The 17,778-nt window shown below is 38.8% G+C and overlaps 1 protein-coding gene and 1 non-coding gene across 2 annotated transcripts in view; both read right to left on the bottom strand.

Moving 5' to 3' along the window:
• The window catches only part of LOC115223409 (otoferlin-like), a 602,516-nt gene that overhangs the window by 574,978 nt on the left and 9,760 nt on the right, over window positions 1–17,778 (bottom strand). The window lies entirely within an intron of this gene.
• LOC115223744 lies at window positions 1,941–2,045 on the bottom strand. Its single transcript, XR_003882833.1, has one exon. It is a non-coding gene; the product is annotated as a U6 spliceosomal RNA (small nuclear RNA).

The following is a 17,778-nucleotide window of genomic DNA, read 5'->3' as shown; positions in this document are numbered from 1 at the left end:
CGGTTCTGCTATATGTATATATGTAAGTATATATTTATGTACATGTTTATATTCATGCATATGTGTGTACTTTTGTGTCTCCTTGCCTTGACATCACGTGATACTTGTAAAATGATTATTGCTGTCATACAACCAATGCCATTTTATTGATCTGCAACATGTATTGAACTACTGAGTCATTCTTCAGGGTGTCAGCTTACTACGTGCGTGACAGGAGAATCCAAAGAATCTTAACCCTACGCAAGCTAAGAGCAAACATGTTCTGGTCATTGGGCGAAATATTACCTTGCTTGGAAGCAGGTGAAGGTTGGTGACAGGAAAGGCATTCCACTATTGAAAACATCTGCTTTAATAAATACTGTACAACCCATGGAATCATGGGAAAAGTAGGCATTAAAATGATGACAATGATGATGGTGAGGAAGATGATAATGATGATGATGATGATAATAATGATGATGACAATGATGATGATGATGGTGATGATGATGGTGATGATGATGGTACTGATGATGAAGGTGACGGTGATTGTGGTGGTGATGATGATGAAAATGATGATGATGGTGATGGTGACGATGCTGCTGCTGCTGTTGCTAATGTTGATGATGATGGTGATGACAATGAAGATGATGATGATGATGATGGTGATACATGCATGCTTATGTATGTGTATTTGCATATGTATATAAACCACAACACGCATATGAAAAATGCATCGAGGTGTTCACATGCCAGGGAGAGAATCTAGAAGTAGTTGATAGCTTCCACTACCAAGGTGACCAAGTCTGTAGTGGGGGTGGATGCTTGGAGAGTGTTGTCACTAGACTAAGAATAACCTGGGCAAAGTTCAGAAAGCTTCTACCTTTACTGGTGATAGGTAGATTGTATGGTAGTGAAAGGTAGATTGTATGATGCATGTATGCGAACTGCCATGCTACACGGCAGTGAAACATGGGCTGTGACTGCTGAAGACAAGCATAGGCTTGAAAGAAATGAAGCAAGCATGATCCGCTGGATGTGTAATGTCAGTGTGCACACACGATAGAGTGTAAGTGCCTTGAGAGAAATGTTGGAAAAGCATCAGACGTGGTGTGCAAGACAGATGACTGTGCTTGTATGGTCATGTGCTGCATATGAATGAGGAGAGCTGTGAAGAAATGTCACTCCCTAACAGTGGAAGGAACCTGTGGAAAAGAGAGACCCAGGAAGACATTGGATGAGGTGGTGAAGCATGACCTTCGAACATTGGGTCTCACAGAGGCAATGAGGAAAGACCGAGACCTCTGGAGATATGCTATGATTGAGAAGACCTGGCAAGTAAAGTGAGATCACAGCCATAGCCTATACCAGGGTTGCATAACCAGGACATTTAATAAGTACCTTTGAATTGTCGGGTGACTTGCCGTGCTTGATGAGACCTATTGGGTCAAGTAAAATCAAAATCAAAATCAAAAATCAAATCATAATCAAATGGAAATTGTAGTTGTGGCCAATGCTAGTGCCATCTGACTGGCTTCCGTGCCAGTGGCACATAGAAAGTACCCACTACACTCTTGGAGTGGTTGGCATTAGGAAGGGCATCCAGCTGTAGAAACATTGCCAGATCAGATTGGAGCCTGGTGCAGCCGCCTGGTGCAGCCGCCTGGTGCAGCCGCCTGGCTTGCCAGTCCCCAGTCAAACCATCCAACCCATGCCAGCATGGAAAACAGACGTTAAACGATGATGATGATGTGTGTAAACTAAATCAGGATCTTCCACAGGGTCACTGGATATGCTAGAAATAGCAACTGAATATCAAATCTCGCCAAATTTTTATCTTGGGTTATGATAATTGCAGAACATTGCCCTGAAGGGCTTAGACAAATAATCAAACACCAAAACTTTTAATTTTGCTTATTATTCTATTTAAGTCTTTGGCTGGACTGCTAAGTTATGAGTTCAAAAATGTGGAACGCTTCAGAAATTTGAATGTCAGGCTTCTGCAAAGATCAGGCTAAAATCTTCTGTTTCATTCCAATTCTAGTATATGTAATATCAAAAAAAAAAAAAATAAATAAAAAAAAGAGAACAAAGACAAAAAACAAAATGAAGAGAAGAATATATTGGAAAATGCACACCTGCTCAAATATAGCTATGTGTATATGTGTGTGTGTGTGTGTGTGTGTATGTGTATATATGTGTGTATGTGTGTGTATGTATGTGTGTCTGTGTGTATGTATGTTTGTATGTATGTATATATATGTATGTACATATTCTCCATTAATCAATTAAAAATCTGTTATATACTTATATATATATATATATATATATATATATATAATATATATATATTCTATTATTGAAAACAAGTGGATGTATTCCACCGAAACTAGGTAAATAAAACCATCGAACAGAGATTGTCGGAAGCGACACCTACTGGCTGCTACGCTGCATTGAAAAGGGGCAATACTCCGAAACGCGTCTGTAGCTGCCGGTCAAGTAGTGTGGAGCGACTGACCTCCCTTGTTCGAAGGTTATATGGATACAGTTTGTGTATCAAATAGCTAACTTAAGGCGATGGCCTCATGGAGCTAATAAGCGGACAGCTTTTTTCTATTTTTATAAGAATGCCATATTAGTATGGCGATAACTATTATTTTCCGGGAACGCTGCCGCTGTTCTCTTTTAGAGAGACTTAGTTATTTTAATATTTCTATTTTGAAAAAAGTGGATGTATTCCACCGAACTAGGTAAATAAAACCATCGAACAGAGATTGTCGGAAGCGACACCTACTGGCTGGCTACGCTGCATTGAAAAGGGGCAATACTCCGAAACGCGTCTGTAGCTGCCGGTCAAGTAGTGTGGAGCGACTGACCTCCCTTGTTCGAAGGTTATATGGATACAGTTTGTGTATCAAATAGCTAACTTAAGGCGATGGCCTCATGGAGCTAATAAGCGGACAGCTTTTTTCTTATTTTTATAAGAATGCCATATTAGTATGGCGATAACTATTATTTTCCGGGAACGCTGCCGCTGTTCTCTTTTAGAGAGACTTAGTTATTTTAATATTTGTATTATATATATTCTTTTATTCTTTTATTTTTTCATTGTTTCAGTTATTTTGACTGTGGCTATGCTGGAGTACCACCCACCTTTAGTTGATCAAACCGACCCCAGGACTTATTTCTTTGTACGCCTAATACTGATTCATTCTGTTGATCACTTTTGCCAGACTGCTAAGTTACAGGCATGTAAACACACCAACACCGGTTGTCAAGCAGTAAGTGGGGTTACACAAAGACACAAAGACACACACATAGATATATGCATGCATACATACATACATACATACATATATATATATATATAATTATAATTAGGGTTCAGCAAAATTTGCTTCACCACATACCAAAATTTAGAAATAGCAGTTAAAATACTATTCTACTACCATAAGATATCTCCCAGACAGCAATACTCAACGACTCAAGCAGGTAAAGAGAAAAAAAAATAACGAATCCAACCGGCTTTGATTAACTGTATATGCATTTCGGGGTTAAAGATGTAAAAAGATGTAAAATCATATTTCTATTCACTTATTTCCTTCATTAGTACAGTATTTCAAATTTCAAATTTGAGATCACTGATAATTAACATACGTACTCGACCAAGCACCATTGAATAGCGTGGTGGTATCTCTTAGATACCCTAAATTATAATTTTATATATATATATTATATATATATAATAGTTATCGCCATACTAATATGGCAGTCTTATAAATATAAGACTAAAGTTGTCGCTGATTAGCTCCATGAGGCCATCACCTTAAGCTAGCTATTTGACACACAAACTGCGTCCATTATAAACCTTCGTAATCTCCTTTAGAGAGACTTAGTAATTTTAATATTTCTATTATATATATATATATATATATATATATATATATATGAGACAGAATAAGATAACAACTCCAAGGCTGTGAGGAGTTTTCAGGACATTTATAATGAAATAGTCTTATGGCTGTTTCTGGGATATTATGGATATCCCTTCATCAGAGACGGTGTGAAAAAATATTTGAGTTCTAATTATTGTGGAAAAGATAAGTAATATAGAGGAAAATAAGAGAATGAAAGTAGAAATAAGATATGTAAAGATATTGTAGTTGCAGTTCCATTATTTGAGGAAAATTGTGTATAGAAGTTGTGTGTGTGTATGTATATATATATATATACAGTTAATCCAAACATGAAAACACAAAGAGAAAACACAACACCGTGAGGACGTGGAACAAGTATAGTGTTATTGGACGCTCAGGAAAGAAAAGACAGAAGGAGGATTTAGCACTTAGAGCGGAGCTCTTCGTCAGAAACATAGAGAAAGGAAAGGTCCAAGGAAGGGAAGATGGAGAAAAAAATCGCCAATAATACACACGTGGTCACATATATAAATATCCACCCATGCCAGCATAGAAGGTGAACTTTAAATGATGCTGATGCTGATGATGATATATGAGTGTGTGTATGTGTGTGTGTGTGTATGAAAGCATCTAAGGCTCCATTACAGCCAATCCTGCCGAACAGTTTCACACTGTTTTCCTTACCTGCCATCTCTGATGAGAATTTGTATATAGATAACCGCTCAGTTATCTAATATCCTGTGCAAAACCATTTGATAAGAATGGCTGAAATAAATCTATAATGCTGTTGATTAATATATGTGAGTCTGTGTATGTATGCATGTATATGTGTGTGTGTGTGTTTGCCAGTATATTGACCTGCAACTGGTCAATATTATTAAGTCATACTTGTGAAAGGAAAGTCAAAGAAGCAGAGACTGAACCCTGCTTAAGTTATGATTAACCCTTTCGTTACCGTCTTTATTTCGATATACTCTGTGTTTCTTTCAGTTATTTTAAATATAACAAAGAATTTAATAAAATAACTTAGTTATCATTAAGCTAGTGTTAGAAACATAAATTGTGACTAAGGTTTGGTGGAAGATTTTTATTCAAAACTTATGAAAACAGGACATTTATACTACAGAGCCAGAGCCAGTTTCAGGTGGGTTGGTAATGAAAGAGTTAATGTGGTACCGGCATGAGGGCTTTTAACTCTTTTGTTACCATATTTCTGTTGAGATGCTCAGTGTTTCTTTCAATTAGTTTTAAATATAACAAAGAATTTAATAAAATAACTTAGTTATCATTAAGCTAGTGTTAGAAACATAAATTGTGGTTAAGGTTTGATGGAAGATTTTTATTCAAAACTTATGGAAACAGGACATTAGTACTACAGAGCCAGAGCCAGGGCCAGTTTCAGCCGGGTTAGTAACGAAAGGGTTAAACTTATAGAGCCAACTTCTTAAAGCAAGCAAATTCATGAATTGAAGCTAAATTGTTGATTCAGCAGGTGCGAAATTTTCTTCTACCTTATGAATGGTCTTGCGTTTATACATACATATGGCATCCTCTTTGCAAATATGTTTGTGTATATAAGTTTCTATACAAATATGTGTGTGACATATTGAGATTATGCATGCCGCTAACAAAAAATATATACAGTCTATTTAATGTATCGACTGCTTTTTTTTTTTACTTTGTTGTTTACAAATACAAATGTTTATCAATGTCAAGAGAGAGAGAGAGAGAGAAGCAAGAGAAAAAAAAGCACAGGTTGGTAATTAGTGAGAAAAGTAAAACTAGCTAGAATGAGAGAGAGGGGGAGGGGGATAAGAGAGTGAGTGGGAGAGAGATAGAGATTGGATATGTGGGTAAAACTAGATAAGGAAGACTAAGGAGAGTGAGTGAGGGAGGCAGAAGGAAGAAGGGCGGGAGAGTACATTATGACTTAAAAGCTGATTGGTAGCTAGGTAGATAGATAGATAGATAGTTAGAGAGTGAGAGAGAGAGAGAGAGATAGGGATATAAGCTAAATAGATAGATAGATAGATAGATAGATAGATAGATAGATAGATAGATAGATAGATAGATAGATAGATAGATGGACAGACAGATAGATAGATAGATGGATACACAGATAATTAAATAGATAGATAGAGAGAGAGAGAACAAGATAGGGAGAGAGAGATATAAGCTAAATAGATAGATAGATAGATAGATAGATAGATAGATAGATAGATAGATAGTTAAATAGATTGATAGATAGATAGATAGGAATATAGACAGACAGATAGGCCGGCAGGCAGGCAGTCATAGACAGGTAGAGATGCAGATAGATAGATAGACAGAGAGATAGACAGATAGATAGAAAGATATATAGAGACAGAGAAAGTGAGAGAAATAGAAAGAGAGAGAGAGAGAGAGAGAGAGAGAGAGAGACATAGATAAGTAGGTAGGCAGGATAGTTAGGTAGAAGGTAGATAGGTAGGTATACAGATGGATATGTAGATATTTAGATAGGTTGGTAGGTATGTAGTTAGATAGATAGATGATAGACAGACAGACAGACAGACAGGTAGATAGTTAAAGAGAGAGACAATCAATAGAAATGCTTAAACAGGAGTATAGTATAGATCAGATTGAGTAATACTCATTTGATAGTAAGAAATGATGAATCAAGCAGTGATACTAAAGTAGGAAGTAGATTGGAATGGATGGTGGTAGGTAAGGAAGCAGGCAGGCAGGCAGGCAGGTAGGTAGGTAGGTCAACAGGTAGTCAGGTAGATAGATTCCATTGGGAGTAAAAAAAAAAAAAAATAGTAGAAGGAAAAAAATGTAGGAATTGTAGCAAAAAAGATGGAAACAAAATTAATGGTAGAAGCCTAGGAGGAAGTAATAGATTGAAGTTATAAAGACGAAGAAAAAGAAGTAGAAAAGAGAGGAATGGTAAGGAACACACACACACACACACACACACACACACACAAACACATGCGCACACACACTATCATAGATATATAATGGATGTTATTGAATAAAAGGAAAGCAACAACACAACCAAGAGCACATGTATAATTCACATATATACACGCATGTATGTATAATATTAATGTTTGTTTTAATGTGAAGTTATATATAGAATCTCAATACTTTTTCGTAGAGTACATGTTTATTATTAAATATGTACTCTTTGCCAGACTATCTACTTCCTTAAACAGTTTGATGATGGTTCAGAGGCTAAAACTTCGAAGTCATTGTCATCTTTCTATATTTTTCTTGTCTAATACTCTGAATTTCTCAAATTCTTTTAAATGATATTTGGATCTTATCTTTTTATCTTTTATCTTTTACCTGTTTCAGTCATTTTGACTGCGGCCATGCTGGAGCACCGCCTTTAGTCGAGCAAATCGACCCCGGGACTTATTCTTTGTAAGCCCAGTACTTATTCTATCGGTCTCTTTTTGCCAAACTGCTAGGTGACGGGGACATAAACACACCAGCTTTGGTTGTCAAGCAATGCTAGGGGGACAAACACAGACACACAAACACACACACACACACATATATATATACATATATACGACAGGCTTCTTTCAGTTTCCGTCTACCAAATCCACTCACAAGGCATTGGTCGGCCCGGGGCTGTAGCAGAAGACACTTGCCCAAGATGCCACGCAGTGGGACTGAACCCGGAACCATGTGGTTGGTTAGCAAGCTACTTACCACACAGCCACTTCTGCGCCTATACTTATCATACACAAGGAATTACCTTGGATGTGTATTCTCCTTGCATTTATTGATGTCTGATTGTAGGATATAGTTAACTAAATTTGTTTAAAAGTGAATTATTTTATATTGAGATCTGCCTGGATTTTTTGACCACTTTTTTCTTTTAACATATGTACACACATATATATATAAGGTGAGCTGGCAGAAACGTTAGCACACTAGGTGAAATGCTTAGCAGTATTTAGTCTGTCTTTATGTTCTGAGTTCAAATTCTGCTGTGGTCAACTTTACCATTCATCCTTTCAGGGTCGATAAATTAAGTACTTGTTACGCACTGGGGTCGTTGTACTCGACTTAATCCCTTTGTCTGTCCTTGTTTGTTGAAACTTGACATGGGAGTAGAACTCATGTCTGGAAACCTCATGACATACTTAGATTGTTGAAAAAAATCAATAATACGGCCCCTGGAAGGGACCTTTATATCTACCTCATATAACTAATTTTTTTAAACACCGAAGGGAAGCCTATACCACCAGTACAATATTTTTGTAAAACACTCAAGGGAAATAATACATTTCATTGTTTATGTTCAATTACTTTGAATATTGATTTTTTTGTGTGTCCTATTTCTAATTTTTGCAGACAATATCACTTTTATACTTTATTTGACACATTATTATAACTCATGTCTGGAAACCTCATGACATAGATTTTTGAAAAAATTGATAATACGGCCCTTCGAATGGATCCTTCTATCTACTACATATTACTAATATTTTATTTAAAGAGCCCAAGGGAAATAACCAATACCACCTGCAGATTTTAGTGAAGTGATCAATATTTGATTCTCACAAGCAGCCGATCTAATTCTGCATTTCACTACTCACAGTTTTGAACTGCTAAATATTATAGCACTTCCTAATTTGAATCTTGAACATTAAAGACTTCATTCATACATTTCTATACATACAGACTTTTTTGAATGCCCATTACTCCAATAATTCTGCATTTTTATAGATACACTTTATCCATGACAGTAGATAAATTTGTTATTTCACAATGTATTTGTAGTGGCTTCATGCGGGCATAGCATGGTTTCGATCCTTGATTGCCAAATTTCATTTAACACTTCAACAGCGCTTTTCTCACGGTAAAACAATAGTATTTCTGTGAATGACAGCAGTTATACATTTCCCAGATGCCTTCGCTAAGCAGGATAATGTTTGCCTCTCGCCAACCTCTGACAATCTTTCTTGCTAACCTCTGAAAACCTGTCTTGTCAACCTCTAACAATCTCTCTCTCCTCCAGCTGATAGTTTTTTTGTACTTTTTGATGATGGAAAATACACCTTTTGTGGCAGTTATAATGAAATTGCTTTCATTAGTAATAAGGCATTTCAATAAAACATCTTTACCCCCAGGAATTACTGGGTACCCAGCTAGTATATATATATATATATATATATATACATATAGTTTAGTGGTTAGGGTGTTGCACTCACAGTGTGTGTATGTGTGAGAGTCGTCTTAGAAATTTGAAGCGAGGGGGAGATTTGGAGAGAGAAAGAGAGAGAGAGAGAGAGAGGGAGAGAGATGTAAGCATCTTGTCTAATCTTCCTGATACAGTATCTTTGTGAACAGAAGAAAAGGTAACAACCCAAACTAATTCCACTCCTATGTTAGAATTTCATGAATGATTAAGAACCAACCATCTTTAATTGTCCACAGGGACACTGTCTCAGAAACCCACTATTTCCCTCGATTTAAGTAAATCTAATTGACCATTTCTCATATATAATGCATTCTTCACAGGAAGCTTGATTAATAAATTACAATTAATGATGAAATTCCAACAAAAGTTGAAAGCTTGTCCAGTTAAAACCTCTTTTTCTTTCTGTCAAGATATTGTATATAACGACAAGATGTTTATGCCTGTCTGTCTTAAATAAACAATAAAAGCTAAAACCTGAAGAAGATATTTTGTAGTACATCTGTCTTCATTGATCATGGTGTGTGGAGACATTTGATTTCATAGTTTTGGGTCATGGTCGTAAGATCATGAGTTTAATTTCCTGCAGCACATTGTGTCATATTGTGTCACGTTTGTCTCGTCTACTCGGCTGGCAAAAATGAGTTATATTTATATTTCAAAGAGCCAGCCTTGTCACATTCTGTCACACTGAATCTCTACCTGAGAACCACATTAAGGTGTGTCTATGGATTGCTCAGCCATTTGCATGTTAATTTCATGAGCAAGCTGCTTAATTAATTGGATCAACTGGAACCTTCATCATCATAATCAAAGAATTACCAGTTTTTTTGTTTTTTTTTCTATTGACCATCATCATTGTGCAGCGCTGTTGTTTTATATTCAATGATGATTGCCACCTGCCTACCTGAAGTGGTGGGAACAGTGTAGTGAGATAGATCAGAGGGACAACGAGGATAAAAGGAAGAGAGGGAACAAAGTTGGCACCAACCACCAGCTCCACCTAAAAGTTGTTTCCTTGTGTCTGCCACTTCCTCGTTCTCTCACTTTTGATTCTTCTCTTTTCTGCCAAGGTCACTACTGCTACTGTCATTGGTCAGCATTGATTCTGTGTTACCTTCAGGTGCTGGTGCCACTTTAACGCATCCATGCCGGTGCTATTTCAGTGCATCCATGCTGGAGGCACATACATATATAGAAGAATAGGTGGCTGTATGGTAAGGAGTTTGCTACCCAACCACATATCTCCAGGTTCAAACCCAGTGTATATTGTTGTATTTGGGATGGTAATATTTTTTTTTTGCCAAATAAACACATGCACTATATATATATATTTCTTTACTACCCACAAGGGGCTAAACACAGAGGAGACAAACAAGGACAGACACACGGATTAAGTCGATTACATCGACCCCAGTGCGTAACTGGTACTTAATTTATCGACCCCGGAAGGATGAAAGGCAAAGTCGACCTCGGCAGAATTTGAACTCGGAACGTAACGGCAGATGAAATACGGCAACGCATTTCACCCGGCGTGCTAACGTTTCTGCCAGCTCACCGCCTTATATATATATATTTTTGTTCTTCACTCGTTTGTTATTGTTCTTATTTTAACTCATGTCCATTGTCTGGAAATCTTTTGTCACACATCTGTGAACTCTTCAGCGACATTTTCCATCTCTGTGTGTGCTCCAGCTCCACTTATTTCTTTCTGTTCTTCTATGTTGTGTATCCTTATATGCACATGCATTTGCATTCTTGTTTTTGTGTATGCATATATTTATACGCTCACATGTACATACGCACATATATATATATATATATATATACTCTTTTACTTGTTTCAGTCATTTGACTGTGGCCATGCTGGAGCACCACCTTTAGTCAAACAAATCGACCCCAGGACTTATTCTTTGTAAGCCTAGTAGTTATTCGATTGGTCTCTCGCCGAACCGCTAAGTTACGGGGATGTAAACATGCCAGCATCAGTTGTCAAGCGATGTTGGGGGACAAACACAGACACACAAACAGACACACATATATATATACATATATATATGACGGGCTTCTTTCAGTTTCCATCTACCAAATCCACCCACAAGGCTTTGGTCAGCCCAAAGCTATAGTAGAAGATACTTGCCCCAGGTTCCACGCAGTGGGACTGAACCCAGGACCATGTGGCTGGTAAGCAAGCTACTGATCACACAGCCATCCTGCGCCTATATATATATATATATATATATATAGTATATATATAGAGAGAGAGGGAGAGAGAGAGAGAGAGAGAGAGAGAGAAATGATCTATGAATGTGCGTGACTGTGCATTCATTTGCATGTACATATCTATGTGTGTATATGTACATACGTTTCCGTGTGTATGCATATATGTATACGTAAAGAGAGAAAGACGAGGAAGTAAGATACATACAACAAGGAATATTTCTATCACCAGAAATACACCATTTCTCACCTACTGCACGAATAGTAATCATAACACAACATATCAGCATTCTGATCAACAGCAGCAGAAGTAGAAGCGTTAATTTAATTAGCCCTGATGACATTAAATGATCAGGTGTATAACAAAAACTATTTGTTGGAATTCTGGTTTAAGCTCCCGGTATAATCACCTCATGTGGAGGCATGCGGCTTAGTGGTTAGGGTGTCAGCATCATGATCGTAAGATTGTGGTTTCGATTCCTGGACCAGGTGACGCGTTGTGTTCTTGAGCAAAACACTTCATTTCATGTTGCTCCAGTCCACTCAGCTGGTAAAAATGAGTAAAGCTGTGACGGACTGGTGTCCCATCCAGCTGGGAAACACACACCATTGAAACTGGGAAACTAGGCCCATGAGCCTAGCTAGGCTTTAAAAAAAGTGCGCATTTAGTGGAGGCACACTGGCCCAGTGGTTAGGGCAGCAGACTCACGGTCAGAGGATCGCAGTTTTGATTCCCAGTCTTTGTATCTGTGTTTGTCCTTCCATTACTGCTTGACAACCAGTGTTGCTATGTTTACATCCCTGTAAGTTAGCAGTTCAGTTCAAAGGGAATGATAAAATAAATACTAGGCGCAAAAAATAAGTCCTCGGGTCAATTTGTTCAATGGAAACCATTCAAGGTAGTGCTTCAGCATGGCCACAGTCTAACGACTGAAACAAGTAATAGAATAAAAGAATATATATATATATATATATATATATATATATAACGGGAAGCTTTATGAAAATAAACAAAAGACGAAGGCAGGTGGAAAACAAACGAACAATTGTATTAGTATGGCGCTCAGGAAATATAAATAAAACAAGTCTTTAACGTTTCGAGCCTACGCTCTTCAACAGAAAGATACACAGAGAGAGAAAAACACAGAAAGAAGGAGAGAAAAAAAATGCGTGCAGTAGCTAACGAATCAACATGGCGATCTGATTTCGGCCAGAGGTCAAAGATCAAACATGAGACGCGAGAGCGAAATAAGGGGAGATAATAGGGTTGATAAAAGGGTTGAGGGACCAGCTAAAAGTGCGTGGGAGGGGTCTGGATGTGTGTATGTATAGGGTTGGTGTATGTATTAGTATGTGTGGGTGTGTGTGTGTGTGTGTGTGTATGAGAGAGTATTAGTGCGTAAGATTGGTCTGGACATGCGTATGTATGGGGTTGGTGTATGTATTAGTATGTATTAGTATGTATTAGTACGTATTGGTATGTATAGGTGTGGTGTGTGTGTGTGAGAGAGTATAAGTGCGTATGCGGAGTCTGGACGTGTGTATGTATAGGGTTGGTGTAAGTATTAGTATGTACTAGTATGTATTAGTACGTATTAGTATGTATTAGTTGGTGTGTGTATTAGTATGGCACATCATATGTGATGTGATGTGTAAGTCATGTGGTGTAGTGAGGAGAAGAGGGGGAGGGGGAGAAGGGGGGGGAGAAGGGGAGGGGAAGAGAGGGGGAGGAGAAGGGGGAAGAGGAGACGATGGGGAAGAAGGAAGGTGAGGAGGGGGATGAAGGAGGAAAGAGGGAGAGGGGAGGAAGAGAAGGGGAGAGAGGGAGTGAGGGAGCAGAGGGAAGGGGAAGAGGGAGGGAGAAAGAGGGAAGAAGGGAAGGGGAGTAGGGGTGAAAGGATGAAGGACTGAAGAAGTAGGGGTCGGGGGAGAAAGGATAGGTGAGGAGGGGGAGAGGGGGGTTAGATGAGTAGGGGGGGAGAGTTGAGACCAAATGGCGTATAAGAGCGAAGAGAGAAGATTAATTCCTGTTCACGGCGCAAACGGGAATCCGGATGGCCTCTGTGTAAGGACAAACCGAACACAGATAGGTGTTGCAAGGAGTGACCGGTGGAGCGGAAATGGCGTGAGACCGGTGTGTCGTTCGCAAGGTGGATGTCACGAAGGTGTTCCGCGAACCGGTCAGCCAAGCGGTGTCCCGTTTGTCCGATGTACAAGGAATTGCAGAGAGAGCAAGAGATGCAATAGATAATATTGCTGGAGGTGCAGGTGAAGGAGTGGATGATGGGATAGGGTCGATGGTGGGTGCTAGTGATGCGGGTGGTGTTGGAGAGGTAAGGGCAAGTGCGGCAACGTGGGCGGGAGCAGGGGAACGAGCCGGGTTGGGAGGTAGGGTCAGGAAGGAGCTATGGACCAAAAGGTCTCGAAGGTTGTGGGCTCGTTTGAAAGAGGGGAGGGGTCGGTTAGGGAAGAGGTGTGAAGTGGACGGGTCGGACTGGAGATGACGGAAAGCTCGAAGAATGGTGCGTTGGAGACGTAGGGTCGTGGGGTGGTAAGTGAGGGGAAAAGGGAGGCGGGAGACTACAGGGCGGGTTCGGGGAGAGAGAGCAGATACACGGTCCACGGACCGTGCTCTGGCAAGGGCGGTGTGGATAGTGGTGAGGGGGTATCCACGTAGGGTGAAGTGGTGAGCCATACGTTGAGACTGAGTCTCAAAGTCATGGTCGTCACTACAGAGCCTACGTAGACGGAGGAATTGGGAATAGGGGATGGAAAGCTTGGTGTGTTCTGGGTGGGAGGAGAGAAGTTGAGGTATGAGTGTGAGTCTGTGTGTTTGTAGTGAATGGAGGTGGTAAGAGTGGAGTGAAGAATGCTAACCGAAATGTCGAGGAAGGAGACAGAGGTGTTGGAGATAGTGGAAGTGAAGTGGAGGGCTGGATGGAAAGATTGGACGAAAGAGAGGAAGGAATCTAGATGTTCGTGGGAGAGTGAGGTGGCACCGATAATGTCGTCAATATAACGACCATATAGTTCAGGAGTGGGACCAGTGAAATTAGAGAATATTTGGGCCTCAACATAGCCAACGAACAGGTTCGCATAGTTGGGGCCCATTCGCGTTCCCATGGCCACTCCCGAGACCTGATGGTAGAACTCGCCCGCGAACGAGAAGCAGTTCAGAGTAAGGACAAGTTCGGCCAGACGAATGAGTGTGGAGGTGTCAGGTACAGGGTTAGAGCGGAGGTCAAGAAAGTGTCGAAGGGCCTGCAGTCCTTCGTGGTGAGGGATAACAGTATAGAGGCTTTGGATGTCCATAGTAAAAAGGATTTTGGAGGAGCCGGGAGGAAAGGAGAAAGAGTTGAAAAGCCGGAGAGCATGGTTGGTATCTAGGATGTGGGAGGGAAGAGATGCCACTAGGGGGGCAAGGACACGGTCGAGGTATTTAGAGATGAGCTCCGTGGGGCAGTAGTACAGGCGGAGACGATGGGGCGGCCAGGGTTGTTGGGTTTTGGGATTTGGGGGAGGAAGTAAATGGTGGGGGTACGTGGATTCGCACAATTAGGTTGGATGCGGTGCGGGGGAGGGAGGGGAGGACGAGATGAGGTCTTGGACGGTAGAGGATACGTCGTTGGTGTAGCTACGTGTGGGTTAGAGGGCAGAGGGGAATAGAAGGAGGTGTCATTGAGTTGGCGGAAAGCCTCGGCCCTATAGAGGTCCGCGCGCCACACCACTACAGCTCCACCCTTTGGCACTTCGTTGGTTAAGATGATGAGTTTTCCAGTTGATCCAATCAACGGAACAGCCTGCTCATGAAATTAATGTGCAAGTGGCTGAGCACTCCACAGACATGTGTACCCTTAACATAGTTCTCAGGGAGATTCAGCGTGACACAGTGTGACAAGGCTGACCCTTTAAAATACATGCACAACAGAAACAAGAGGAAAGAGTGAGAGAAAGTTGTGGTGAAAGAGTACAGCAGGGTTCACCCCTGCCAAAGCCTCTTGGAGCTTTAGGTGTTTATGATCAATAAACACTCACAACGGCCGGTCTGGTAATTGAAACTGCGATCCTAAGACTGCAAGTTGGCTGCCCTAACCGCTGGGCCATTGCGCCTCCACACACACACACACACACTATATATATCATCATCATCATGATGATTGTTTAATGTCCATCTTCCATGCTGGCATGGGTGGGTAAACATAAACATATATTCTTTCCCTCTCTCACTCTCTTTCTCTCTCTCTCAAAACATGAAAGACTTTTCCACTTTTTCCAAGTGCCAAACTAATACACCTGTTTGCTGTACCTTCAATTTTGCCTCTGCCTTTTGTTTCCTGTGCACTTGGACCATTTATATATATAATATATATATATATATATATATATATATATATATATATATATATATATTGAAAACTATCGAAAGGTTGCAAGATGCAACGAAAATTTAGAAAAATAAAATAAATAAAAAAAAAGAAACAAGTGGAAATTTTACCAGGGTGTGTGTTAAATTATATGGCACCAAAAGAGAATGACTCTCTCAGCTACAACAATAAATATATATAATATATATATATATATTATATATATTATATATATACATATATATATATATGTTTAAGTAGTTGAATGATTATCCTAGTATGGATAATCGGTTAACCGATACCCGGGTAGCAAATTTACGTCAGAAAGCACGGTGAAGCTACATGCCAGGGCAGAAATCACGGTTGAGCTACATGCCAAGGGCAGAAATCACATGCTTTCGTGTTGGAAATTTGTGTGTTTTTTTCTAACTATAAGATAAATGAAAGAATGGAGTCGAACGACGATTTAACAAAATTCCTCTATTTTCGACACGTGTTTCGAAGACTGCATATTCTTAATTCGAAGGAATAAAGGGTGCATTATGCCGTCTTCTCATCTGGAAAGACAGGAATTATGTCAGCATCATGACGAACAAAAACGTTAGATGACTGCCCACACGGAGTCCATAGTAATTATTACTATGGACTCCATGTGGGCAGTCATCTAAAACTTTTTGTTCATCATGATGCTGACATAAGTCCTTGTCTTTCCTGATGAGAAGACGGCATAATGCACCCTTATTCCTTCGGAATTAAGAATATGCAGTCTTCGAAACATGTGTCGAAAATAGAGGAATTTTGTTAAATCGTCGTTCGACTCCATTCTTTCATTTATCCATATATATATATATATATATATAATATAGATATATATATATATATTATATATATATATATATATATATACATATATATATATATATACATATATTATATATATATACATAAACACACAGGACATATACATATATATGTATATGAATGTATGTATATATACACACATTAGCTGAAGCATTAATTGCCACTGAGTTTCACATTTTAGCATTTTACATATCTCATGTGATAAATGAAATGGATCAACCAATTCTATTATATTTAATTCTCCAGTGTTTTCAATGTTTACAATGATAGCGATTATATATTTACATCTATATTTATATCTCTATACACACATATATGTGTGTATATATATATATATATATATATGTATACACACGCATACACATGCATATACATATACATATATATATATGTATATATGTAATCTCCAGTGAGAGATAAATATCATTCAAAGTACACAGTATAAGAATATAAGCTACTACTAGTCTCTTGCTTAGAGACACAAGTCTAGGTAGGTCTTGTGTCAACATATATAATTATATGTATATTCATGTGTATGCACTTCTATACATACATACATACATACTATAATAAGAAAAGGATAATTGGAAGTGTAGATGTTACTTTATTCCAAGTTGGTACAAATATCCAATAAAAACTCTACAAGTTATTTCCAAGCCTAATTAATTCAAAATAAAATGAAATATAATCCTTTTGAAAGAACTGAACCCGGAACCATGTGGTTTAGGAGCAAGCTACTTACGACACAGCCACTCATACACACACACACACACACAACACACACACACACACCACAACATCCACACACCACACACACACACACACACACACACACAAACACACACACACACACATCTATATTTATACTGAACTATATTTATATATAATATGTGTGTCTATGGGTGTATGTATATATGTATGTATGAACGCATGTATATATTTTTACCAGCAATAAAGGAAGGCTGAAGATGACATAGGAAGAAGTGTTAAAATCAAAGCCTCAGGTAAAAGTTGACAAAAGACCGAGACAAACGGGAAGATGTTATATTAAAAAAGGAAAAAATGATCCTGCCAAACCTCTCACGCATACAATGATGATGATAATAATAATAATATAATAATAACAACAAATGATATTTCGACACCAAGCATAAACATGCATGCATGCAGATATACATGCATAACATATATGTGTGTGTGTGTTATGTGTATATATATATAATATATATATATATAT

The sequence above is a fragment of the Octopus sinensis genome, linkage group LG23, assembly GCF_006345805.1.
Source record: "Octopus sinensis linkage group LG23, ASM634580v1, whole genome shotgun sequence".
Lineage (NCBI taxonomy): Eukaryota > Metazoa > Mollusca > Cephalopoda > Octopoda > Octopodidae > Octopus > Octopus sinensis.
Note: the sequence above shows the minus strand (reverse complement) of the source record. Positions and strands in the feature narration are given on the sequence as shown.